This window comes from Dermacentor albipictus, chromosome 7 (assembly GCF_038994185.2).
Source record: "Dermacentor albipictus isolate Rhodes 1998 colony chromosome 7, USDA_Dalb.pri_finalv2, whole genome shotgun sequence".
In the NCBI taxonomy this organism is placed as follows: Eukaryota; Metazoa; Arthropoda; class Arachnida; order Ixodida; family Ixodidae; genus Dermacentor; species Dermacentor albipictus.
In genome coordinates, this window is record NC_091827.1 from 104,511,320 (window position 1) to 104,537,507 (window position 26,188).

Below are 26,188 nucleotides of genomic sequence, written 5' to 3' on the forward strand. Positions count from 1 at the left end.
TTATATGCTTTACGGCCGACAGCAGTGCGTAGGCCTCAGCCGTAAAGATACTAGTTTCCGGATGCAGTACGTCGGATTCCGAGAAGGATAGACCGACGGCTGCATAGGACACCCCGTCGTGTGACTTCGATGCGTCTGTGTAGAACTCCGTGCAGGAGTATTTGTGCTGGAGTTCCCGGAAATGCATTAGGATTTCAATCTCTGGAGCGTGTTTTGTAACTTGCATGAAAGATATATCACATTGTATGAGCTGCCACTCCCAAGGAGGTAGCAGCTTGGCTGGATGCATTAGGCGAAGCTCGAGGAGTGGAATGTGCATTTCTTCACTAAGCTCCCTCACACGCAGCGAGAAAGGCTGTCTTACGGAGGGACGATTGCGAAAGAGTGTAGCATATGTCATGTCATGAATGGTATTAAAACAGGGATGTTGAGGATTTGCGTGGACTTTCAGAAAATATGTGTGGTTGGTGTATGTTCTCTGGATATGAAGAGACCACTCATTCGATTCTGCATATAAACTTTGTATGGGACTCGTTCTGAATGCGCCAGTGGCCAGACGGATTCCTAGATGGTGGACTGGGTCTAGCATCCTTAGTGCGCTTGGGGCGGCAGAGTGGTAAATCACGGCGCCATAGTCTAGTCGTGATCGAATGAGGCTTTTATAGAGATTCATTAAGCACTTCCTGTCACTACCCCACGTAGTCTGGGATAGAAGTTTGATTATGTTCATTGTTTTTAGACACTTTTCTTTGAGATGTTTAATGTGGGGGACGAAGGTGAGTCTGTAGTCAAGTATGACACCTAGAAATTTGTGTTCTTTGTTTACAGGGATCTGTTGTCCACGCAGTTCTATGCAAGGATCTGGGATAAGTCCCCTCTTTCTTGTAAAAAGAACACAAGAGCTTTTGTTAGGATTGATCTTAAACCCATTCTCGTCTGCCCACATTGACACTTTGTTCAGGCCATGCTGTACCTGTCTCTCGCAGACTGCGAGGTTACAGGATTTGAAAGCTATTTGAATGTCGTCCACGTAGACAGAGTAAAAGATGGCGGGTGGTAGTGAAGCACGAAGCGTATTCATCTTCACGATAAATAGCGTGCAGCTGAGCACGCCTCCTTGGGGTACACCCGTTTCTTGCGTAAAAGGACGTGAGAGTGCATTGCCGACTTTTACCCGGAAGGTACGATTTGACAGATAGCTTTTTATTATATTAAACATATTACCGTGGATGCCCATTTCTGACAAGTCTCTTAAGATTCCGTAACGCCACGTCGTATCGTACGCCTTCTCCATATCAAGGAATATGGATAAGAAGAATTCTTTGTGTACAAATGCGTCCCGGATATTTGCTTCTACACGTACAAGGTGGTCAGTTGTGGAGCGTCCTTCTCGGAAGCCGCACTGATAAGGATCAAGAATTTTGCTCTGTTCAAGGAAAAAGATGAGTCGCCGATTTATCATTTTTTCGAACACCTTACAAAGGCAACTTGTGAGGGCTATCGGGCGGTAACTTGCCACTGAGGAAGGGTCTTTGCCTTGTTTCAAAACAGGGACTACAATAGCTTCCTTCCACGCGGTTGGAAGGTACCCTGCATCCCAGATGGTGTTGAAAAGTGTAAGTAGTGTAAGTTGCGTGTCATTGTGTAAGTTTTTGAGCATTTCATATAAGATTCTATCAGATCCTGGTGCGGAACTCTTGCATGCGCTGAAGGCCGCTTTCAACTCGGCAGCACTAAATGGACAATTATATGGTTCATTCTGTCGGCATTTATTGATGAGTGGCTTGGATTCTTCTATTTCTTTATATTTCAGAAAGGATTGCGAGTAATGGTTGGCACTTGACACGCTCTCAAAGTGCTCCCCAAGTGAGTCCGCCTGATCTTGTAGGGTATCACCTTCTGTGTTTACCAAAGAGAGTGCATGTGCTTGTCGCCCTCTTATCCTATTGACCCTGTTCCAGGCTTTCGCCTCATCTCTGAACGAGTTAATACTTGATAGAAACTTCTGCCAACTTTCTCGTCTGGCCTGTCGGCGGGTTCGCCTGCCTTCGGATTTTACTTTTTTAAAGTTGACTAGATTTTCTGCAGTGGGAGAAGCGCGTAGCAACCCCCACGCCCTGTTCTGTTTTTTACGAGCGATCCTACAATCGTCGTTCCACCATGGGACACGCCGTTTGCAGGCCAAGCCTTTTACTTCTGATATGCATTTATATGCGACATCTATTATGAATGCTGTAAAAAACTCGACTGCAGCGTCAATTTCTAATGAAGACAGGTCAGCCCATGAGATACTAGTTAGAGATCGAAATTTCTCCCAATCAGCTGTCTCAATCTTCCACCTAGGAGCGTATGGTGGATATTCGTTTTCTTTATATGATCTTAGCAGTATAGGGAAGTGATCGCTACCGTAAGGGTTGTCGGTAACTTCCCATTCAAGTTCAGGCAGTACAGACGGGGAGACTATACTGAGATCTATTGACGAAAAGGATCGGTTTGCAAGAGAGTAATATGTGGGCTCTTTTTTATTGAGAAGGCACGCTCCAGAAGAGAAAAGGAACTGTTCAACAAGGCGACCTCGCGCATCTATACGAGAGTCGCCCCACAGAGAGCTGTGCGCATTGAAATCGCCAAGAACAGCATAAGGTTCTGGCAATTGATCGATCAAGGAGTGAAATTCATGTTTGTTCAGTTGGTAATGCGGGGGTATGTAAAGGGAGCAGATGGTGATGAGTTTGTTTAGTAGGACAACTCGAACCGCCACTGCTTCAAGGGGCGTTTGTAGCTGTAAAGGTTGACATGCAATACTTCTATGAGTAAGAATCGCAACACCACCCGATGATGCGACGGCATCATCGCGATCTTTGCGAAACGTCAGATACGTACGGAGAAAGTTTGTGTGTTTAGATTTTAGGTGAGTTTCCTGTAAACACAGCACTTTTGGATTATGTTTGTGGATAAGTTCTTGCAAATCATCAAGGTTTCTAAGGAGACCTCTGATGTTCCATTGGATGATTTGTGTATCCATGTTTAAGGTGAATTGGTGCTGTGTTTACGGAGACGGAGTGGATGCCTTATAGTACAGAGCCCTTTCGAGGCCCTGTAATAGGTGTTTTGTTCTTTCTGAAGCGTTCGAGCGATTCTCGACGCTCCTTAGGCGTTTGGTGCGCCTTGGGGTCAGGTGTAGTGTCCATTGCCTCGTGTGAGGCGCCGGACAAGCGCTCTTGCGAGCGAGAGGTTTTCAGAGGGAGTCCCGCCTTGGAGGGCAAGACCCCTGCGCCCACCAGCCCGGAGGTCGATGGGGTTCCCTGAGGGATTTGGCTGCGCTGGACGTTGCCAGCGCTGGAAGGGGCCTCGGAGGTTGGGGCAGCCTCGGCTGCACCCACCTTTGGGGTGGATGGTCCCTTCTCCTCGGTTGACGGAGCAGCGCTAGCTGCAACCGCCGCGGGGGCAGATGGCGTAACTGCCGACTCACTGCCTGTGGGTCTGACAGCCGCCGGAGGCCGTTGCGACGCTGCCCCCTTACGCGCCACATCGGCAAAGCTGCTCTTAGACAGGTATGACACCCGCCTACGTGCCTCCTTGAAAGATATATTTTCTTTGACTTTGATTGTCACAATCTCTTTTTCTCTTTTCCAGGACGGGCAGGCGCGCGAGTATGCGGCGTGCTCGCCATCACAGTTGACACAATGTGGAGTCTTCTGGCATGTTTCGGAGGAATGTTCAGTGTCACTACACTTGGCACATGTCAGCCGGCCTCGACAGTTCTGTGAACTGTGGCCGAACCTTTGGCACTTAAAACATCTGAGAGGATTTGGCACGTATGGCCTAACACGAAGTTTGATATAACCGGCCTCGATGGACTCGGGGAGGACACTTGAACCGAACGTGAGTATAAGGTGTTTCGTGTTGATCTCTTTACCGTCTCGCCTGATCTTAATTCGCTTAACATTTATTACATTCTGTTCACTGAAGCCCTCCAAGAGTTCAGCTTCCGTGAGCTCTAGCATGTCATCGTCCGAGACAACGCCGCGGGTGGTGTTCATGGTACGGTGCGGAGTTACTGTTATTTGGGTTTCGCCAAACGAGACAAGTTTCGGCAGTTTCTCGTACTGCTTCTTATCGTGGAGCTCCAAGAGAAGATCACCACTTGTCATTCTCGACGCCTTATATCCTGTTCCAAAAACTTCAGTTAAAGACTTCGAAACGAGGAACGGTGAGATGTTACGCACTAGTTTGTCTGGGTTTTCTGAGTGGATCACATGATATTTAGGAAAGTTCTGGACTTGTCGTCCGAAAAACTGAAAGAGATCTTCGGTGCGCCCTCGTTTGTGAGGGCGATCAGGGAGTTTGGGAAAAGCGTTTTCCATAAGTTCAGTAGGGTTTTCGGCCGCGATGCCGACCACCCACCATGGAGCCCAACAGGGGGACGTGACAGGAGTTCCTGCTAGAGAGACCCTGCCAACGCCAGCCGTACATCGCTGCTATAACCAAATACAGCATAACCAAGGCTGGCTAGCTACACAAGGTTAACCCTTGCCGCCGGGAAACTAGGAAGTGAGGAGAAGTAATGAGAAAACAGGAAAGATGAAAAAGACGAGAGAGAAAGACGAAGATTGGAGAGGAGGACAGGAAAAGGCGACTGCCGATTTCCCCCGGGTGGGTCAGTCCGGGGGTGCCGTCTACGTGAAGCCGAGGCCAAAGGGGTGTGTTGCCGCCGCCGAGGGGCCGTAAAGGTCCAAACACCCGGCATTGGCTCAACCCCCAGGATCCCCTTTTCCCCGGACACGGCTAAGCCGCGCACGGCTACACGCGGGAGGGTCCAACCCTCGTGTGCTCGGGTCCGTGGTGTCGCAACACACCAAACGCCTGCTTGCGCAGACGCCCCTGCGGGGAACAGTGTATATGTTAGATCATAAAACGAAACCTAAATACCGAAGCAGTAGTGTTCTATAGCATGAAACATTTAAATTACTTAATAATCTTCCTTAACACAATAACAAAGTACTAGTAGCACTCTTTCGCACATCTGCATCATCAAGTATGAAGTAACCAAGAAAATAGTAAAAAAACGATCAGTTTAAAATGCATGACAGACTGCAACAAACATTTACCTGTGAGTAAAGGGGACAGCATATGTAAATGTGTTTTAATATTAAAAAGTCAGACAATATTCAATTTCATATTCTGAGTGGTGACAATTGTTTGTGACAAGTCAATTATGGGAGTACACGAATTACACGAATTCATTATTTGCTACATTATTTCTAATTTATTTTTCGCCCGTTCGAAAACTATGTGCCATTTACGCAAACTGTCATCATCATCATCATCATCATCATCATCATCAGCCTGGTTATGCCCACTGCAGGGCAAAGGCCTCTCCCTTTTTTCTCCAACAACCCCGGTCATGTATTAATTGTGGCCATGCGGTCCCTGCAAACTTCTTAATCTCCTATAGATTTCGTGGAAGTAACCATCGCCACTACTGCGGGAAGTCATCAGGACCACGAAGAGATCAACATCTCGGCAAGTGCTTCCACATCCATCCATAAAACGCCACATTTCGTGCCCGGTTCGCCGACCGCCGCGTTAACCCTAACGCCGGTTCGGCAGCCCGGCATCTCTACCAACTGATCAGGCAACTATGGAAATAGAAGTGGAGGGGACTGAAATCGCCCCGGAAGAACTAAACGAGGCAGGATGGCTCGCCGCCCATAAGACCCTACAGCGAAGCAAACCAAGCCTTAACGAGTCCAAAGCCATACCACGTACAAGAACTAATTCGGTAGCGCAGACGCCGTCGTCCCGTCCGCGTCGGCAAGTGCCGAAGCCCCCACCGCTGCCGGAAGAGGACTTCAAAGTGGTTCTCCGACCGCGTGACGGATTCAATACAGCCGGCTGGAGCTCCGCGCTCATCACCGACAACATCATGAGAACGGCCGCTCTGGAAGCGGCAGCGCAACTAGAAGACACGATCCGAATCAACACCAGCCAAAATATCATTATTGTCAGCACACCAAGAGAAGACAACGCCGTCAAGTACAGCCAAATCAAGGAGCTCAAATTACAAGAGAAGAGATTCAGCATGACTACTTACATTACGGCGCCTGAAAACTCGGCCAAAGGAATCATCCATGGGATTCCGGACTACGACACACAAGAAGACATTATTAGAAGTTTGGCGCGTAATACCCCCCGGGTCCTGCACGCCAGGCGCATGGGCAAGACGTCCTCAGTTATCATCGTTTTTCAAGGTGAAGAAGTACCACACTACGTCAACTACCGAAATACTACGTACCGGTGCCTTCTGTACAAGAAGAAGATCGAAGTGTGCGGAATCTGCCGAAAAGTCGGCCACCGGGACGATGTGTGCCCCACCCCGAACGAAAAATGTTGTATCCGGTGCGGCAAGCAAAACCCGCCAACGGACCATGACTGCGAACTAGTGTGCGCTATCTGCAACGGCAACCATCTCTCCGGCTCAAAGCAATGCAGGAAACGTTTCCAAATCCCCTACATCATCCGACAACGACAGTGGCAGAAACTATCGGTGGAAGAACAGAACATCCCTAACGAGCGCAGGCAAAGTAGATCGCGAGAACGCCGATCGACGCAGAACAGCCAAGAAACCAGTGCAAGCTTTTTTCCCGGAGGATCGAGCAGCAGGAGCCGATCTCGGTCTTACCCGAGACTAAGCTCAACTCCAAGTGCCACCGACTCCGACGGGACGTCGCGGAACCGGTCGAGTTCCGGGAGACGAACGACCCCGACTAACAGCGGTCCACAGGTGAGCTGGGCTAACACGGTCTCTTCTCCCAATGCTCAGTATCCTAAGATGCAGGCTCTCGAGGCAGAACTCCAACAAATGAGGCAGTTAATAGAACAACAGAGAACCGAAATCACTAAGCAGCGTGCAGAAATCACCCGATTACAACAAAAACAACAGGAGCGCAGTCAGACGCCGCGCCCTACCCCACCAACTAATCCCTCACTCAACACCACAGCACCACCACATAAACGTAAGGCAGAAGATCATACAGACAACTCTTCAAACATATCACCAAGATTCGAGAAACTAGAACATATGATTACTGAACTTGCCAACCAGATGCTTCAGCAACATCAGGAGAATGGTGCCCACTTGCAACAAATAAGCGCACGTCTAGACGCTCTGGAAACCAGAAGCACCAACCTAGAGTCTCGGGTAGCCGCGACCGAAGCCAAAGTACTTCGCTGGGAGTCGAGATTTACATCCACGGCCTCCGGCTCCCTTAAGGGCGTGGCATCCAAACCCTATGACCGTCCACCCCTATCCGAAATCTCTAAACCGATCGCTGAACCCCCTCCACCTCAAAATGGCTCACACTCCTAACTACAAGATCTGGCAGTGGAACTGCCGTGGGTTTCGCCGCAAACGGGGAAACCTTCAGCAGTTCCTTCGGGGTAAGGCGGCCCCTGATATCATTGCCCTTCAGGAGACGGGAGGCCACGCAAAATTGGCAGGGTACAAATCCTATAATGCTTCTGGGTCGGATTCCACCACCGCTATTCTAGTTCACAGAAATCTAACAGTCATTAAACATGATATTGAAGAAGTCGACATAGACCACGTCTTTATTGAACTCATTCCTAAACGTAAGGAGGATGAAAGCATATTCATTCTTAATGTCTATAGTAGCCCAAAGTGCCGACGTCACAAGTTCGGAACTCTATTCAGGAAGGTTCTCAGAATCTCCCAACAAAAGGCCATATTATTATTAGGTGACTTTAACGCTCCCCACACTGCATGGGGATACCGCACAGAGGTAGTCAAAGGTCGTAATCTTTGGCTAGAAGCCCAACAACAGGGACTGACTCTGATCACAGACCCCCAGACACCCACCCGTATCGGGAATAGTGTCAGTGTTGACACCACTCCCGACCTAACTTTCATCAAAAACATAGGCAACTATGATTGGACTAATACCGGGGAAAGCCTCGGTAGCGATCATTATATCATAGAAATCCACATTCAGGCGGGTCCACCCCGCAAGAAAGGCAAACGAGTTTCGCTCACGGAATGGGACCGCTTCCGCCAGATTCGGGAGACAACCGCCACCGAGCATATAAACGATCTCGAGGCCTGGATCGGGGATCTCAGAGATTGCGTGAAACGCGCCACGAGGGAAATCCCTGAAGACGATGGTCTGGTCGAGGTGGATAGCCGCCTCCTACACTTGTGGGAAGCCAAAAATAGCATGCAAACCCGCTGGAAAAAGAATAAACTAAATCGTACACTCCGCTTGCGCATCGCGCAAATTAACATAGAAATCGAGGAATACGCTAACCAATTAACCAAAAACCAATGGGAAAAGGTATGCGACAGCATGCAGGGACAACTCGGTCTAGCCAAAACGTGGAATCTCCTCCGATACCTTATGGACCCGGATAAGAGTAAATCCGAGCAGAGGAAATGCCTCAATAAGATCACTCACCAATACCAGGGCACGAACGACGAGCTCCTCACAGAGCTCAAAACCCGGTACATAGGCACAAATGCACAAATCCCCCAGAAGCCATACACTGGTCCGGAGAATCTTAACCTAGACGCACCCATCCTAGAGGCTGAAGTACGAGCCGTCTTGCTGAAACTCCGAACTAAATCTGCACCAGGCCCCGATGGAATAACAAATAAGACCCTCCGAAATCTAGACGACGTATCTATCACTGCCCTAACAGAGTACTTCAACCGCTGTTGGGAAACAGGTTCTATCCCCTCGCAGTGGAAGCATGCACAAATAATATTCATACCTAAACATGGTAAGCGACTACAGCTCGAGAACTTGCGCCCCATCTCTCTGACCTCATGCGTAGGAAAACTCATGGAGCACGTTATACTTAACCGCCTCCACAATTTTGCGGAGGACAACAACTTATTCCCGAACTCCATAATTGGCTTTCGTCCAAAACTTTCCACGCAAGACATCATGCTTCAGCTTAAACATCAAGTTCTGGACCACATACCCAAGAATGGTACCCGGGCTGTCCTGGGCCTTGATCTTATAAAGGCGTTTGACAACGTAGCGCATCAGGCTATACTAGAGAATCTGCAGCACCTAGGTGTGGGCCAGAAGACATACAACTACATCAAAGACTTCCTCAACCACCGCACAGCGGAACTAAGAATAGGAGAACTACAATCGGACAAGATCCCTCTTGGAAGTCGTGGCACCCCGCAGGGATCAGTTTTATCCCCGTTCCTCTTTAATTTAGCGATGATCAGATTACCGGAACAACTTAATCAGATTCCAGGTCTACACCACAGTCTGTATGCAGACGACATTACCCTGTGGGTGGTTAAAGGTAGCGATGGAGATGTAGAAACCACGCTGCAACAAGCTGTAGACACGGTCGAAAAGTACGTTACCGACAAAGGCCTCGCCTGCTCCCCACAAAAATCAGAACTCTTCCTACTCAGAGCCCCTACAAACCGCAAATCCGACACTGCGCCATCCCCGGAAATCACTGTGCGAGCCGGAGGAGGCGCGATCCCGGTGGTGACCACCATCCGTGTACTAGGCCTCTTCATGCAAGCTCACGGGCGCAACGGCAACACAATTCACAAACTGGAAGCATGCGTTCAGCAAACGATGCGACTCATTTCAAGAATTGCCAACCGACACTCTGGCATGAAAGAAGCCAACCTCATAAGGTTGGTACAAGCCTTCGTTCTCAGCCGCATCACCTACATCACCCCGTACCTCTGCCTCAAAGCGGCTGAGAGAGAGAAAATAGAGGGGATTATCCGGAGAGCCTATAAACAGGCTCTTGGGCTACCTATAAGAACGGCCAACGCTAAATTGCTAGCCCTAGGTGTGCACAACACCCTCGATGAACTAGTAGAAGCGCACCTTATATCTCAATACGAAAGGCTAGCTCAGAGTGCCGCCGGGCGAAACATCCTCCAGAATCTCGGCATCAACTACGAGTCGATGCAAAGCATTAAAGTAGACATTTCTCACGATCAGAGGCGCCATCTCAAAATTAATCCACTCCCTAAAAACATGCACCCCGAATTCCACAAGGAAAGGAGGGCCGAGCGGTCCAAAGCCCTACATCAGAAATTCCACGCCTTCAAAGACGTAGTCTATGTCGACGCAGCAGAATACATAGAACGCAACTGTATGTCCCTTGCAGTGGTGGACTCCTCAGGTCAAATACGCGCTGGTGGTTCAATTCGCACCAGAAGCTCCGAAACAGCAGAAGAGGCGGCTATCGCTCTGGCAATAGCCTCCACACATTGTCATTACATTATTAGCGATTCCAGAGCAGCAGTACGCAATTTTGCGAAAGGTCGGGTCTCGGCTCCCGTAAAACACATAATAGACACAAACCAACACCCACGACCAATCCACATCATTTGGGCACCAGCACACTCCTCCCTACCCGGCAACGATGCCGCCCACACCACCGCTCGAGGACTCGCCAACCGAGCACCCGGACGGCTCACGCTAGGATCAGGGAGGGATCGCATGGTCAGTTACCAGGAAATAACTCAGCACTACAGGTTAGCCAGGACAGTGTACCCGTCAGCACACAAATCGCTTAACAAGCGACAAGAAGTAGCTTGGAGACGACTTCAGACGAACACCTACCCCAACCCCGTAGCCTATCACTACTACTACCCGGACCAATACCCTAATACATGTAAGCATTGTCAGCAAAAAGCGGATCTATTCCATATTATGTGGTCGTGCCCAGCCGAAAATCATACAAATCACGAAATAAGTAATACTGAGCAGTGGGAGGCCGTGTTGCTCAGCTCCGACCCTGACCTGCAGGCCAAGGTCATCGAGAGAGCTGAAGAAGCCGCCCGGGCCCAGGGGCTCGTGGCTGCCTAACAACAAGGTCATCCGTCAATACCTTGTTTTCAAATAAAGTCTTTACTCACTCCCCCTAATCTCATCCACCCACCTAACTTTCTGCCGCCCCCTGCTACACTTCCCTTCCCTTGGAATCCAGTCCGTAACCCTTAATGACCATCGGTTATCTTCCCTCCTCATTACATGTCCTGCCCATGCCCATTTCTTTTTCTGGATTTCAACTAAGGTGTCAGTAAATCGCGTTTGTTCCCTCACCCAATCTGCTCTTTTCTTATCCCTCAACGTTACACTTATCATTCTTCTTTCCATAGCTCGTTGCGTCGTCCTCAATTTAAGTAGAACCCTTTACGCAAACCATAACCATGTTCAAGTTTACGTAGTGCAGAGAAAATGTACTGCATTCTGGTAATACCACACAGGATATATATATATATATATATATATATATATATATATATATATATATATATATATATATATATATATATATATATATATATATTTATATATATATATATGAGATGATTGCTTAAATATAAGGGGAAAACATCCGTGCTTTGTAGCTTAGCAGAATGACAGGAGTAATCATAGCAAGGTTAAATTGTGAGGTGCACTAGTCTGGTTGCATTTCCGCAGCAATATTTTTTGGGGGGTAACTACAGACTGCAACCACCTACCCTGCGATGTTGCCGTTCTCGCATGCCATTCAAATACCTAGGGAGTGTTACCAATATATTTCACTATGTCTAATGTTCTGTTGTATATACATGTTCATTACCCATTATTTAATACCCCGAACGGGGCCTTTACTTTTTACCGGGACGAACAAGAATAGGCTTGGCCTATTCAAAACTCCTGCAAGAGAATCCAAACCTATATATTAGTTTGTTCCTTTATGTTCACCATAAATAAATTACCGGCTCAAGAGTATCATTAAAATATATGCCGTGTGCAAGAGCCTGTCGTTTCGACAAAACCTGCAGAATTCGTACCCCCCTTTTCAGAGCCCGTGGTGGCCACATTCTCGGAATTATTAAAGTCATTTGCTTTGTTTAAGCAAACACTTATTTTAAATCAGCTTACGAGTATGTGTGAAAAGCGCATATTTTTGATCTATAAGTGTTTTACTGGTACACATCTTGTACTATGTGCAAATGACGCTGCATAAAATTGTTGGGCTGCCAATTTAGGATCAGTAGACGCTTTCGCGCTGTGCAACACACGAACTCTCCTCTATGGTCTTCCTGCATTCGAAGAAAAGCCTTATTGTACATCGAATATACATGAAATCGCTTAGGTCAATTTCGCAATATAAATGATCTTTTTGCAATATGAAAAGAGTGCAGTTCCCCTCAGTGAAGAAGGATCGGTGACCAGCGAAGCTGTATTTGTGGGTTTTTAATGGCAAACTGCCCCTCCGCCGCGGGTCGGGCCGGTATTGGTCTACCTTCGGCATCGGCCCACTTATGGGGAGTTTTTTGCTTACCACAACGACACGAAAATTTTCTTGGACGGTAGAGGTCTACAGCTTTGCTGTAAAGCATATTGTCCCTGGCAACTGACACCCACACTGCCACAAAGCCAACACTCGGTGAGCTTCTAATCGCTCCGATAATGTTGGCTCTACTTAGCCTGGATCAAAATACTATTCAACGGTATATAGACAGTAAAGCTGATCACCGGACACAAATATGACTGCTTCCGCGGCACTTACGACTTCATCCAAGTGGCGATAATGCAGCTGATCAAGATGTACTTTATAAAATGACCATGCACAGGACATGTATTAACAATGTCCTTGCGCTGACCTTGATGGTCAATCTTCCCCACAGCATAACAAGCATTCCTGTAGGCTAAGCAAACTGACACATATTCGAAGGCACCGAACCTCTAAAAATTTGTATTGATCCCCGCTACTGTCGACAGAGCACATTGTACGACAAAGGAGAAAACACCTTTCCATGACAAAGTAAGGAACAGGGAACATATTAAACTTTTGGATTAGCTTTGTTCTGGAAAACCTGCAAATACCTTAGTTGAGGCAGTAACATCAATTTCAGTTCCTTTTCAGCCGGTGCTTCAAAGAAAGGCCACTGTATTCTTTCAGGCAGGATCGCTCCTAGGTTTTAATGTTCAAAATGCAAAGTTATTGTGTTTGAAGAGCGTAAGGAATTTTTTATTTGTTTTTAATGCTTAGTATAACTAAAATTTATGTACTGCGGTCTTTCATAGGCAAGCTCAAAAGATAAAGTATGTTCACCCTTTCCTGGCAGCTCACCAATTGTGTTGGCCTATTACACACCACATCGTCTTCGGAGAAAAATTCATATATTTTATGTAGTCCGTATTCGTGCGTCAAGAAGAAGCACTAAATCTATACAAAAATGTTAGGCAAAGTTTTTCGCATCTTGCCAGTTGAATTGTTAAAGTAGCACAGTGATTAGAAGACAATAAGATGTCATAGGCAGCACAAATATCAAATTTTACAAGAGCATGAAGTGTCGTGAAAATTCCAGTGAATAGTGTCCCTGCTTCATGCCTCTACCCGAAGGTTGGTCGAACATGACTTCTCACATTTATAGTTCCCTTGCAAAATTAGAAACGAAAACTATGGGTTAAGGTCTAAAGTCACAGAAGGCACCTGAAAAAAGAGCTTATCCCACTGCAATTTGTACTCTGAACAACATTAGCGACATGATGACATAGAAATACATACTCAATATTGTATTCTAAGACACAAAACAACACTGAAGAAGTTATGCATGCTAATCCGCGTAATAAATGTTTTCAAATTTTGGACAAGGTAAAAACATGTACATTTGACCTATGCAATATTAAAACACAGTAATACAGATACGCTTATACACAGTCATGTTAAACTTGTAATTAGCTAGATGGTAATTCAAGGGAAAGATATATTTTGAAATTTTTATTGGTGTCTGCCTAAACTCTATTAGTATGTCATCATAAGTATCTAGTCTATATCTAATCTATTATATTAACATTTGAAAAGCTCAATTCTTTCTTGGCTTTTGCAAGACAGCAGTAAACCTTTTCAGAATATGATCCTTTCTTAATCAAAAAGTGAGGGACTTTACATATCTGGCAGTGTCTTCTTATTTCATTATATATGCTACTTTGTATATTATGTGTGCACAGCTCCGAATTTCCTTTAAGAGAGCATATTACCCGCCGTGGTTGCCCAGTGGCTATGGTGATAGGCTGCTGAGCACATAATCGCGCGATGGAATCATGGACACGAAGGCCAATTTCTATGGGAGCGAAATGCGAAAAGTACCGTGAACTTAGATTTAGGGGCACGTTAAAGAACCCCAGGTGGTCGAAATTTCCGGAGTCTTCCACTACAGCGTCGCTCATAATCAACAAGCGGTTTTCACACGCAAAACGCCATAAATAAGAGTATATTCTGAGATAAAGTTCTGATTCGTTCACTAAAGCCTAAGTTCGCAGGAGCTCGAATTGATTTCTTTGGCAGAACAGTTGAATGTCCAATATTTATTTATTAGGTTCGTCAGAGAGAAGATGGTCATCGGTCATCTACCCGGCTGTAGCCGAAGCTACAAAAGCATCAACACAAATTAATCAAAAAGAAAACTTCGGATGACAGAAAAAGTACGGCTAGCCCAGGCGTTAAACCAGCTGCCAATGATTCCCTGTAGTTGTCACTTTACTAACTGAGTAACAGTGCAAGGCAGAAATAATCGAGTCGTGCAGGGACACAAAGCGGAAAGTAAGTACTGCAGAAGTGCACAAGGTACAAGGAACGTTCATGAAAGAAAACCTTGTCATCCACCCAAGTGTAGCACAAAGCTACAAAGTAAATTCATGCAGGTTACCAAGAAAGAGTGTTTAAAGCGGCAAAATTTGTGCTGGAACGAAGATCAAACCGGAAACCAAACTCACAGGCAAATCGAAGCGCATAGGGACAGTTAATATGGAAATCACTTTTTATTTTATTTATTACGCATTAGTATTTATTCTATTTCATTCAGGTTGCATATTGGCTGCACGCTCCGATGCCGTTGTTTATGTCGCTGCTGAGCAGTGCTGCCGCATTGATATGCTTTAGCGGATTGCAATCGTTGAGATGCACATTGTTAGTCTTTTACTCAGAGGTGATTCCGACAGATATTAGCAGGTTTACAATAGGAAGTAGGACGGTAATTTAAGGGTGACGTGGCTGCTGAAATTCACAGCCAGACACTATTAGAACGCGAGGAGCAGAGCGAGTGAGCAAATCAGTAAGAAGAAAATGGGGCCTATTGACATCGTTCACAGAAAATATTGTTCTCACCTCTGCCACTTGAAACTCCCCTGCAGTTTGAATATGCGGTTTAGAGGATTCACATACAGCATGACATCCTTCTGTTGGCGAAACTCAAGCGCCTGAATGAAGGATGACCGCTGGCCCTTCATATTTTACAGCAAATCTGTTTATGGCTAGGATTCGGAAAAAAATGGGCCCCGAGATGTCGACAAATACACATTATCATGTAGGCCGATCCTGGTGATAGTGCAGAAATGGTCCAAGCTCGATGGTACATACCTCTGTGGGCTCTGCGACCTGTAACCTGCCCTTGAACTACCCTTGTCTCACTTAGGAAACAATTATCGAAACGTCAGTGTATATTCATAAATTTAAAAAGAAAGAAATAGAAAGTAAAAATAAAAAAATAAGAAAGACGAAAATAAAAAGAATAAATAAAGAAGAAAGTAAAGAAATTACACATAAAAATGAAAATGTTCAATATGAAAAATCAAAGAAAGACAAAACAAACAACAAAGATATGTGCTTGTGCGTTTATTCAACCCATATAGCTTAACCAGCATATAGAACTTAACAAAAGTTATCGGCTATGCACCCCGTACATATGGAAAACAAGTGAAGCTGAAACGTGCGACTGCGGGTTTTATCATTCGTTTAATTCTGGCGGTTTATTAACTCTTTCTCAATATTGCTTACGTTTTTGTATTTATTAATAAGGTTGTGCACTTGTTTCGCTTAGGCTTATCATATTGTTTATTTAATATGCCACACATTTAGCTGTATTGTATTAGTCCAGTGGGTTGTTAAAAGTCTTTCTGATTTATTTTACGCATTTGTTTGTCTTAATGCGTTAATCATAGTGTTTATGACTCGGTTATGCACTGAAGTTATGCAGGGATAAACCGGGGACGCACCTTGATTTTAATAAAAGAATGCGAGACATTTTCTAACCGATTGCGAAGCCGGAGAGAGACTGCTGCGTGCACGCTCTGCAGCGAGAAAGACATCACTATATGGGCGTAGCCAATGGTGCGCCGAACTTTTGCTGCGAGATTATCATCTCATCATGATATTGTCTTATCCTCCTCCCCATCTGTGTCCCTTCCCTGCCAAAATATGTAGATAAGTGATTATGTTTTAAATGTGTGAGCATTTCTGCGCCTACCCAACAAAAAAATGGGTCCGTTTGTCGCGTAAGACGAATGCAATGGTTCATATACCCTGAACAATGGCTCGTAGGCCCGCAGTAGGGTTCCTAGGCATATACCGCTTTGCTGTTGTATAGCTATCGAGCAACCCAGCATTCCTGGTGTTCCATCTTAGCATTGTTGAAATGCGTTGAATTTTTCTTTGGCGCTTTTAATCATTTCCACTAGACTAGTTTTGGCAGAGAAACGAAAAAGGTATGGTGTCATTAAAGAAGGTCTAGACGTCAAGGCTGTTATAGGTTTAGTGCAAAGCTACTTGGACAACACATGCTTTCGTTTCAGGTATCTGCCTGGAACCTGATACCATAGGATAAATGTACTAGATAGACTGCAGATACACTGGTGAAGGCGATTGAAGGCGACTAGACAAATACAATGAGAGTGCTAACGTCTATGGTCATTCGAAGCATTTGTGTGTGCGGTAGAAGAGGACATAAGGTCAACTTTACCGATATTAACAGTTCTTCAGGTAACAATTGAAACTAATCGTTCTAAAGAAAATGTACTTTTGACCGTTCGAAGTGGCATGTTGGATCGCGGCCGCGACGGGTGCGATTCAACGAGAGTGAAATGAAATAATCCTCATATTCTTATAACTCTGAGCACGTAACAAAAAAAAAACGCAGATGGCCAAAAAAGAATCACTTGCCATTCACTGCATTGTGCCTCTTAATCAAATAATGGCTTTGGTATGTAAAATACCGCAATTTATGTTTATTACAGGTATGGTGTGACAGTAAAGTGGTCAGATTGCCGAGGCAGTCCCGCGAGTCACGTGGTACAGCGCTGCCTGGGTGGCATGTATTACATGCGTTCCAAAATGCCGCTCACATGATGGACAGTTAGGTGCGCCTTAGCGCGAAGGCAAATAGCGAAGTGCTTCGGAGACCAACGTGTGCTTTTTTTCTGCTGGTGCGTTTCCTATCCTTTAAAATTGCGAGTATTGCATGTACACTATATGAAAAATTTTATGAAAGCTTCTCTCAACATTGCTTCCAAAAAGTGCGTTTTTTCTACAATGTTTTGGCGCTCCTATAAAAGAAGAACGATCACAGCCTCACACAGTTGCCTACTTTCTGTCGCAGTTTTTACATCTTTATGGAAAGCTTATGCTATAAGCGTGCTTCACTTCCAAAACTCATCTTAAGGATGCACCCCATAACGCTTCAGCCTAGTTATTAGTCCCCCTGCAGATATATTACTCTAGAGCATCTATTTATAGCCGGCCGCACAAGCCTATTTTTATTAGCAATTATTTATTAGCCCTAACACGTATTACCGCAAGTCTGTGACACCCATGCGTGGGAGGCAATATGCCCTTCCTCTGTTATATAGTATATTATCTGTCCCCAATCTCTCGACGGCTTTTTTTTACATTTTAACCTAATGATTTCTTTAGGGGCCTTGATCTCTCGCTGGGATTTCCTACGGCCACATGTCCTATCAAGGAAAATACTATTAATCCAAGACTCCTGGGAGTTTTTTGCGGAATGGCTTTTCGCTACGTCATTATAAATTGCTTTTGACGTCAACGGTACGCGCGTAACTTTAAGCATCGCAATACCTTTTATTCTTTTTCTGTTCTCCTTTCTGCAGTTCGTTCTAATTTTCCTGCCTACATATTTACGCTAGTTGAATTTCTTCCTGTCACACGGAGAGGTAAACGGTTTCATTTGTGAGTTTGCCGCGGGAGTTCCTCCTCCTCCTGTCATAAATAGAAACAAGTCTTATGTATGTCTCACGCCAAAGGGCAAGCCCTTACTTCTGCCTCAATTTAACATTCGCATGTGCAATATATTCTTGTATCTTGTTTACCAGGCAAGACATGAAACGTGGAGAGAAACGCTATAGAAAAACACGCAGTTTTGCGCTGACTCTCAGTGCGTCTTGTTTCTTCCTTTTTTTTTCATGCTGCCCCAAATACAAGCGCATGGTCTTTATTTATCTTGTTCTTAGAATAAAGCCCTGTCCTTTCATACATAACAATCACCAAGGACGCGACGACAAATGAGGTTTCTTTCTTTTTTCTCTCTGAAGAATCTCTCCAGCATTTGCAATACGAATATGCCTGGTCATCTATTACGCGATGTCTCTTTTGAATTTCATTTTCTTTTCTTTCTCATTGTAAACATTACCGTCTGATTTTCCATTAAAGAGAACTTCCGGGCATTTAGAGTGCTTATATTACAAGGTTGACTTTATTTCTGATGGAACTTTTCTTGCTGCCAGCGACAGGAACTTCAAGGATTCGGTCAAACTTCCTAGTGCAACTCCCAGCCCTGAAGACCAGATTCCTTTGTAGAAATGGGGACTGATTGAAGTTCTTTTTTATTTCCTAATTTAATTTCATTATTTCTTCTTTATTTATTTATTTCGTAATATCTTTACTAATGATCTACTTTCTTAGGAAAACGTCACAGAACAGAAATTAGTTCGTTACGCAAGTGTGGATGGCAGTATTATCAAAAAGAACGAAACGATGTATTCTAAGCCGGGACGCTAGAAAAGGCACAATAACATTAGATTTCATAGCTTTTATACTAGCAGTGTAGCTGCATTCCGAGCGAATAAAACGAATGGAATTGTCCTTAACCATTTAGAGTGCGGGTGAAAGATTTTCCTGAAAAGGGTCCCAAATTGATGCGGCATATTCAAGTTTTGATCTACTTATTGACTTATAAAGGAGAAGCTTTAAGCAAGAAGGTGATGTTGAAACATTTCGACGAGGGAAGCGGAGCATGCGATTGCGTTATTTATAATGTGTGTTAGATGATGATCCAGGTAAGGTTAAACGTTATGCGTACACTAAGATGGTACGATGATACAGGCTCCAGTAGTGCGTTATTTAGTCTGTAGACAGGTACCGTATTTTTTGTCTGTTTACGAGCATAAATTTACATTTAGTTATGTTTAATTCCATTAGCCACGTCTCGCACCGTCAGCAGAACACGTTGAGGTCAGACTGGAAAATTGCTACGTCATTATCACAAGTTATTTTCTTAAAGGTTACACAATCATCTGCAAAAACGTGAATATTTGAGGAGACGCAAGAAGGTAGGTCGTTTATTTATATTGGAAAAAAGAAGAGGACCAAGCACTGAACTTTGCGGAAGACCACACTTTACAGCTGTAAGTCCTGGATTAGTCTTGTCGGCTGAAACAAACTGCGAATGATTATATAAAAACATTCAATCCAGGTCGGAAGTTAAGGATGAATGTTAAGTAGACTAAGTTTATCTAAATGTAGTTCGTAGAAAACTCTATCGAAGGCTTTCCAGATGTCTAAGTAGATACACTCTACTAAAGAAAAGTTATCCAGAATAATATTTACCTTACCTGCAAAAGTCTAATTGTGTTTCACAGGAGTAGGCTTTACGAAAGCTGTGCTGCCGTGCTGAAACAGAAAGGAGGTAGGTTCAAGAAAGTTTATAACATGCGAGAACAGGATATGTTCTAGAATATTGGACCGTACGCTGGTAAGGGAGATGGGCCGGTAGTTAAGGGGGAATGCCTGTTACATGAGTCCTAGAAAGGAACTACCTTCCCAATTTTACAGTTTGATAGAACAGAATCACTAAGAATAGTCTGTTTAGAGATCATAGTCAAGAGTCGGTTTAAACATCTTAGTTAGGTTGTTGTACGGTTTAAAAATTTTGGTTCTGGTTCGATTTGCTCGAATCCTGGCTGAAAAATTATTTTAGTGACACATTATGTTTTGTTACACCATTGAGTTTGATTAGTACAGGAAACATGGCTGTGTAGTTGCAAGCGCGCGAATGTGCTACTGATGGATTTGTGTTTGAGGAAAAATAATTTGTCAAGACCATGTTAAGAAATTGAGAGCATGCGTTTTCGTAAATGGTGCAGCCTGAGCTATCAATTAAGACAATGCAATGATGGTTGCTTGGCTTTGTCTTGCACCAGAACTTCCTTAGTTCGATTGCGAGCATAGATGGCAGAGTTATGTTTGAAAAGTTATCCTTAGCTTGTTTTACTGACTTTATGTACTGGTTATTTGCTGTCACGTAATCTGCAGAGCGATTACTCACAGGCGAGTTCTCAGAAGACCAAAAAAGACGTTGCCTCTTGTTTGATAGACGCTTGAGGTGTTTGTTGTAGGATGGATTGTTCGAATGTGTGCTTATGATGACAAGTGAAGCATGTTTACTTGTTAATTCATAGGTTTTGCGGCAACCATACCCCACTTAGTCACATCGTTAAGACTGTAAAAATCAATCGCATAAATGTAAAGAAAGGCAAAACTCTTCATGTATTACATGAAAGTTAGTATTTTTGTAATATTTATTTTTTTCTTTTGCCTAGAAAGCCTGGATCGGACTTTGTTCATTTCAAATACAAGTAAGGGAGGATTGCTAAGAACGGGCCAGTATCTAATGGGAGAAACATGGTCGGCATGAGATGTAAGAACGAGGTTCAGGGTGTTAGCGACTAACTGTTTTAGCCGAGTTGGTTGCTTAACATGCAGGGTTAATAAAAAAGCGAACATAAATCTAGAACATTTTTAGCCAGAGGACAAAACGGACAAATGCTGTAGAATCGCTGGACCACGGTATATTAGGCATGTTTAAATAACCGAGCAATAAGATAGGAAGACTCTTGTGCTCTGAAGTGGCAAAAATTATTACATCATGTAATTCACTTATAAAACACCCTGTTAAACAAGGAGGAATATAGCACAATACTAGAATCATTTTCTGAAAAGCTGTTTAGGTTAGTGGGCAGACGGCCTTTAATCTACTCGCTCCTTGTATAATGGGGGAAAGCAGGCCTTGGCGTATGCCTAATGAAACACTGCCACCCCGATGTTCACTACGGTCATGACGAAATATTGAAAAATGACGAAAAATATTGAAAAATTTGAAAAATTGAAAAATATTGAAATATTTGAAAATAGAAAAATATTGAAAAATGAGTATGAAGCCATGTTACGGTGAGTGCTATGTTATCAAAATTCAAATAAGTCCATTGCAAATAATGAAAGTGCGTGCTTGATGGACTTGATCCTGCAAGGAGAGGTCAAATTGTGAAAGCGGACACTCACACTTTTGGGGGGCTGGGATAGCAAGGTGTAGTTATGAACTTCACATCTGAATGTTAGGGTGTACTTGACGCAGATCCGACATTGTCAATCGCGAAAGAGGTGTATTATTGGCTATTGAAAATCATTCTATCAAAACATGCAGTCGATATTTAGAATTCGGCTTCCTTTATACCCATCATAAAACATCTAAATGGGATTATATTTCTAGCTGGGAAGATATTTGAATGTTAGTATCATGTTACTTTTAAATTAGTATGCAAGATATAAGTGTCGTTTCAAACACAGTAAGTTTTGCGTTTCATGTGGCTGTATATGTTATTCTCGTGTATGCTTGCGAGGTGTTGAGCTGGAAAAGAAAGGCACCGTGAAGGTTAAATGCGTGGTCCAGTTTGTAGAATTTGGAAAGCAATTAAACATACAGTTGAAGTCGATGAAAGACCATATCTACCTTGAGGAGTTGGGGATGAGAATGGAACATTTGAGTTGTAGTGTCTATTGTGAGAGCCGCGCTTGAGTGACAAGATTTGATCGACGTCTACACGTCTACATTCATAATGAAAATAATCGTGATCGGTACCACCAACATCCTCATCATAGTCATAATGTACTAAGTACCACCTACCCTGTAAGCCGCGGAGCACTAATATTTAGGCGGCCCTATCTTTTGGATGAGCGTTCCAAGAAGCCTGCGAAAAGGTTGGTAACAGATGTACCCGATAGGCAAAACTTGTAACTTGCAAAGGAAAAAACCGTGCACAACGGAGGCCTGTCATCTGCGACGAGTTTTCGAGTTTTCAATCGTATTGCTCAAAAAGAGCTCGCGGGATGCAACTAGTGAGAATAAAAATGAAGCACAAGCAACGCACTGCAGGAAGTGAAGCATTTGGCTGGTATCTCGCTATCAGCACGATTTGCGATTACAGAAAGATTTACCAGGTGGGCCAAGGTGTTTGCGTAGGACGAACAGCTGTGTTCGGCTCGATCGTGCGTCAGGCCGACACCATGATTTCTACTTCGACGGTTTAACATGAGCTTAGACGTGCCGGCTGCTCGTTTCTACACAGGTACTGGGTGAGGCGTAAGGGAAAGAAACATGATTTCTTACACAATCAGCGATTACATGTTGACATTTCCATTACGATAACATTTCCACACATGCGATGAATTGTCAAAACGTGTTTGACCTGGGTTGATCCTGAAGGCAGCACAGCGCCATACGCTTATTTACGTAGGTTGAGCTGCTGCGAGAAAGGTACTGGGGATTGTCTGCCGATGCCGGAGATGGAGAGCAGCCTAACACAACCTCCAAAAGCACGAGCTGTCGCGAGTAAAGAACACGAGGAAATGGCAGGTAACATACGCGCCAAACTTCTGAAGCTAGTCAGCTTTGGCACAATAGGAGTTTGCCTGGTACCATAGCCTTGTGGTTAGAGCATTGGTTGTCTGGGATCGAAGGCAAAGGTTTGATTCCCGTCGTCATGCATTCATTTCTTTCAAAGAGGCACGAAGCGTAGCAAGATAGGAATGGCCTACAATAATCCAGCAATGTGGCAAGAAGGAAGAAATGGTTTTAGCTCACGTTGTTAGCGACCTTCAAATGACCATGAGGAAAAAGCCAGAACCGTTACCCGGGCACTCAAATGAGAACCTCCGGGTAAGATGCGAGAACAAAACGGGATCATCCGGATCATGCTGTCTCTGGCCGCAAATCCATTGTACAGGACTGTATTACAAACGCTAGTTACTGCCAAATCAAGTTACAAATTTGATTTCTTTCGAGTTTTTCCTAATGTTTGTTCTCAATGTATCTCAGGCTGTAACTTCTAGGACGCTGAAGTATTGTCATTTCTAAGAGCAGCGTTGAAAAGGCAGATACAGGGCACAATGCACTTCATTGTCATCTTCTGGCGCTGAGACATGGTTGCCTGATTAACGCCAGCGGTCCGTGAGTTCCGCGGTGCTACGCTGCGCGACCAACCTGCAGCGCCCGACGTGCCGCGGATGGCTATTTGGCTGGGGCGGCGCTTGCAAGAAGTTCGTTTCAAAAAAGGTTCTTGTGCTGTGCGGTGCTGCGGTTGGGTGTACGGTTGCGAACACGCAATCATCATCATCATCATCATCATCATCAGCCTGGTTACGCCCACTGCAGTGCAATGGCCTCTCCTATACTTCTCCAACAACCGCAGTCATGTACTAATTGTGGCCATCTCGTGCCTGCAAACTTCTTAATCTCATCCACCCACCTAACTTTCTGCTGCCCCTGCTACGCTTCCCTTCCCTTGGAATCCAGTCCGTAACCCTTAATGACCATCGGTTATGTTCCCTCCTCATTACATGTCCTGCCCATGCACATTTATTTCTCGCAGTTTTCTGCACCTTAGTTTTCTGCAGATTAATTTTTAGACCCACTCTTCTTGCTTTACCTCGCCAGGTCAGTGAGCATGCATTGCAATTGGTCCCCGGAGTTACTAAGCAAGGCAATATCATCAGCGAATCGCAAGTTACTAATGTATACTCCATTAATTTTTATCCCCAATTCTTCCCAATCCAGGTCTCTGAATACCTCATGTACACACGCTGTAAATAGCATTCGAGAGATCGTATCTCCCTGCCTGATGCCTTTCTTTATTGGGATTTTGTTGCTTTCTTTACGGAGGACTACGGTGGCTGTGGAGCCGCTGTAGATATCTTTCAGTATGTTTACAAACGGCTCGTCTACACCCTGGTTCCGTAATGCCTCCATGACTGCTGAGGTTTCGACAGAATCAAACGCTTTCTTGTAATCAATGATAGCTATATATAAGGGTTGGTTATATTCCGCACATTTCTCTATCACCTGATTGATAGTGTGAATATGGTGTATTGTTGAGCAGACTTTACGGAATCCTGCCTGGTCCTTTGCTTGACAGAAGTATAAGATGTTCCTGATTCTATTTGCGATTACCTTAGTAAATAGTTTGCAGGCTACTGACATTAAGCTGATCAGTCTATAATTTTTCAAGTCTTTGGCATCGCCTTTCTTATGGATTAGGATTATGTTAGCGTTCATGCAAGATTCCGGTACGCTCGATGTCATGAGGCATTGCGTGTACAGGGTGGCCAGTTTCTCTAGAACCATCTGTTCACCATCCTTCAACAAATCTGCTGTTACCTTATCTTCCCCAGCTGCCTTCCCCCTTTGCATATCTCCCAAGGTTTTTTTTTTACTTCTTCCGGTGCTACCTGTGGGATTTCGAGTTCCTCTAGACTATTTTCTCTGCCATTATCGTCGTGGGTGCCACTGGTACTGTATAAATCTTTATAGAATTGCTCAGCCACTTGAACTATCTCATCCATATTAGTAATGATATTGCCGGCTTTGTCTCCTAATGCATACATCTCATCCTTGCCAATTCCTAGTTTCTTCTTCACTGGTTTTAGACTTCCTCTGTTCCTGAGAGCATGTTCAATTCTATCCATATTATACTTCCTTATGTCGGCTGTCTTGCGGTTGTTGATCAACTACGAAAGTTCTGCCAGTTATATTCTAGCTGTAGGGTTAGAGGCTTTCATACATTGGTGCTTCTTGATCAGATCTTTCGTCTCCTGCGATAGTTTACTGGTATCCTGCCTAACGGAGTTACCACCGACTTCCATTGCACACTCCTTAATGATGCCCACAAGATTGTCGTTCATTGCTTTAACACTAAGGTCCTCTTCCTGAGTTAAAGCCGAATACCTGTTCTGTAGCTTGATCTGGAATTCCTCTATTTTCCCTCTCACCGCTAACTCATTGATCGGCTTATGTACCAGTTTCTTCCGTACCCTCCTCAAGTGTAGGCAAATTCGAGTTCTTACGATCCTATGGTCACTGCAGCGCACCTTGCTGAGCACGTCCACTTCTTGTATGATGCCAGGGATAGCGAAGAGTATGAGGTCTATTTCATTTCTAGTCTCGCCATTCGGGCTCCTCCACGTCCACTTTTGGCTATCCCGCTTGCGGAAGAAGCTATTCATTATCCGCATAATATTCTGTTCTGCAAACTCTACTGATAACTCTCCCCTGCTATTCCTAGTGCCTATGCCATATTCCCCCACTGCCTTGTCTCCAGCCTGCTTCTTGCCTACCATGGCATTAAAGTCGCCCATTAGTACGGTGTATTTTGTTTTCACTCTACCCATCACCGATTCCACGTCTTCATAGAAGCTTTCGACTTCCTGGTCATCATGACTGGATATAGGTGCGTAGACTTGTACAACCTTCATTTTGTACCTCTTATTAAGTTTGACAAGACCTGCCACCCTCTCTTTAATGCTATAGAATTCATGTATGTTTCGAGCTATATTATTATTAATCAGGAATCCAATTCCTAGTTCTCGTATTTCCGCTAAGCCCCTGTAGCACAGGACGTGCGAGATTTTAGCACTGTATGTGCTTCTTTTCGCCTCCTAACTTCACTGGGCCCTATTATATCCCATTTACTGCCCTCTGATTCCTTCAATAGCACTGCTAGACTAGCCTCACTAGATAACGTTCTAGTGTTAAACGGTGCCAGGTTCATATGCCAATGGCGGCCTGTCCGGAGCCAGGGATTCTTAGCGCCCTCTGCTGCGTCGCAGCTCTGACCGCCGCCGTGGTCAGTTGCTTCGAAGCTGCTAGGGACTGAGGGCCGGGGTTTGATTGTTGTGTTCATCGAACACGCAATATGCCTACTTTATGATTGTGTCTAGTATCATCTCCAACCAATCTGCTGTGCCGGTAGCCATTGCATGCTTATACGGCGCTAAA

The 26,188-nt window shown here is 44.6% G+C and overlaps 1 long non-coding RNA gene across 1 annotated transcript in view; it reads right to left on the reverse strand.

Moving 5' to 3' along the window:
- Positions 1–26,188, reverse strand: part of LOC135913998 (uncharacterized) — a 188,533-nt gene that overhangs the window by 20,352 nt on the left and 141,993 nt on the right. Inside the window, exon 2 of the long non-coding RNA XR_010568189.1 lies at positions 19,695–19,752. This is a non-coding gene — a long non-coding RNA (uncharacterized lncRNA). The remainder of the gene's footprint in view (positions 1–19,694; positions 19,753–26,188) is intronic.